Source organism: Benincasa hispida, chromosome 8, assembly GCF_027475165.1.
Source record: "Benincasa hispida cultivar pf3 chromosome 8, pf3_genome.v1.1, whole genome shotgun sequence".
Taxonomy (NCBI): domain Eukaryota; kingdom Viridiplantae; phylum Streptophyta; class Magnoliopsida; order Cucurbitales; family Cucurbitaceae; genus Benincasa; species Benincasa hispida.
The window spans coordinates 22,434,305-22,436,720 of record NC_143485.1 but is presented as its reverse complement, the minus strand read 5'-3'; the positions used below and the strand labels follow the sequence as shown (position 1 = coordinate 22,436,720).

Below are 2,416 nucleotides of genomic sequence, written 5' to 3'. Positions count from 1 at the left end.
GTTGTTGTGAGCTACTTGCTTGGTTGCTCTGCTGACCGTTGTTGCATTGGAAGAATCCTGGTGGCCCTTCTTTTTGCGCCACAGATTGAAAATTTTGTTGTTGATTCATCCAAGCAAAATTGGGGTGGCTTCTCCACCCAGGGTTGTAAGTGTTTGAAAAGACATTATTCTTTACAAAATATGTAGACTGTGGATTTTGCGGGCAATCTTCCATTGCATTCCCATCACCGTAAGTCGCACACCTTGCAGTGTTTTGACTTATTGCGTTAATTTTCCCACCTTACGGTGTTGGGCTACTGATCGCCATTCCATGAATCAAATTCATCATTGTGATCATATGGTTTTGTAACGAAACAATGGCAACGTTATTTGCGTCAGAATCTTTGAGTCTTAATCTCTAGTCACTCTCCCTTTAGTCTTCATGGTTCTTAGAGATGCGATCCAGAATATTCTTCGCCTCTTCGTACGTTTTGTCAGTGGCTGCCGCATTAGCAATGGTCTGCGAAGCAGGATTCAATTCGTGATAGAAAATTTCCATTTGAAGGCAGTCTGGTAGCCCATTATGCGGACAATCTCGGACCAACCTTTTAAACCTCGCCCAAGCATCGCTGAGTGATTCGTCCATATCTTGTTCAAAATTAGTAATAAGCTTTCTTCGTCTTGCATTCTTGGTAGGCGAAAAATACTTTTTCATGAATTTCTCCACTACCTGCTCCCAAGAAGTAATCTCTCTTGGTTCGAGCAAATAAGCCCATTTCCTAGCCTGATCACAGAGAGAAAATAGGAATAACGTTAGTTGAACTTCTTCAGTAGAGATGTTCGGGAACACAAAAGTATTGAAGATTTCAATAAAACTTTGGAGGTGGGCGTACGGATCCTCGCCACGCCTTTCCTCTGAATTGATCTGCAGTCTGGATTATCCACAGCATCACAAGTTTCATCTCAAATCTGCTTCTGTCAAAGGCAGGCCTCATGATTCCCGGAGAGAAATCATAAAGGTTTGGTGATGCATAGCCCCTAATGGGCCTATTGCGATCGTTTGCCAGTAGAATCGGATTCGCCATAACATTATTATCATTTGGTGCTCCTTCTCTAGGCTGCTCCGCCATCTCCTCTTTATCGGATTATGGTATTTGTTGGCGGTCTCTTAGTCTCCTTCGAAATGTTCTCTCAATCTCCAGGTCGTAGTTCGCCAAAGATTGAGAGTTCTGCAAAGAAATCACAAAAATTAACGTTAACAACTATTTTGCCGAAGACCCCGGCAACGGCACCAAAAACTTGATGCGTTATTTTATTAAATGGAATTATGGATGATATGCATTGATGGATTGTGTTGTGCACTCAAGTTTCCCCAGCGGAATTCAAGTGTAAATTCCTTTAAGTTTCCTGGTAAGTCCAGGGTCGAACATAGGGACTTGTGAAAATAGTTGCATTGGTGAGTTTTATGAAAACTTGTGGTAACCAGTTAAATAAATAAATCGTTGGGTTTGTTGTTTACGTTGATCAAAATAAATAACGATTGCGGCAGAGTTTGAAAAGAGTTGATAACCAAGAAATACGATGAATATGTGTCCATGCTTTGCGATCATGCAACATGCATACAATAGTAAACCACCTCTCGGCATGAATGCTACGACTTCTAAGGCTAGAACGCTTGCAATAAATATGCGATAAGTCTACAGGGTTTACACAAAAACCTCTATCTCTATTTATGCGATGACAACATGACATTCACACAAATATGCGACCACATAATATCACTCCCATTCCTAGGTTGCATGCGATGTAAGTTGACAAACAAAGGTTATCTCTAAGTCCCTATCACTTGTTTATGCAAGCCTAATCTTGCTCTTTCGAGTCCAGATTCTAACCTAGCTCTCTCGAGACATTAGGTTCTTTCTTTAGATTCTCTCTCGAGTAACTCTAAAGGGTATTTTGCACAACATAAAACAAGATAATCACAAGCAATGAACTTCTTAGGTCATGTTAGCTTAGTTCTTCTCAACCCATTCAACTAGTTTAGCTACTCATACGTATTAAAAGAGTGAGAAGATGTAGAAATAGAACTTCCATTGAATAGATATGAGATGAAGTACAAATAACAATGCAAGTATAGTAAAGAGCCTGGAGAAATTTCTTGTGCCAGGCGTTTACACTGTTTCTACTTGTGCTCTAAAGATATTCTCACTCTCGCGAGAGTCGGCCCTCTTTCTGCTCTTACGCCTCAAGGTTCTCTCTCAAGCTGCCCTGGGCGATCTCCGACGTCACCGCTCCTCTCTTGCTCCGTCGTAAAATTGAAAAGAAAACTATGAACAGAGCACTGATGAATTCATTAACTAATCAACCCCTTTTCTGAAGATTGCACTTGGTATTTATAGGGCATTAAAAGTGAAAGGCGGTTTCTCTCTCCCAGTTG

The 2,416-nt window shown here is 40.9% G+C and overlaps 1 non-coding gene across 1 annotated transcript; it reads left to right on the top strand.

The window, feature by feature from the left end:
- Positions 1-554: 554 nt before the first annotated feature.
- On the top strand, positions 555-661 carry LOC150034437 (small nucleolar RNA R71). Its single transcript, XR_016531638.1, has one exon. It is a non-coding gene; the product is annotated as a small nucleolar RNA R71 (small nucleolar RNA).
- The last annotated feature ends 1,755 nt before the right edge of the window (positions 662-2,416 follow it).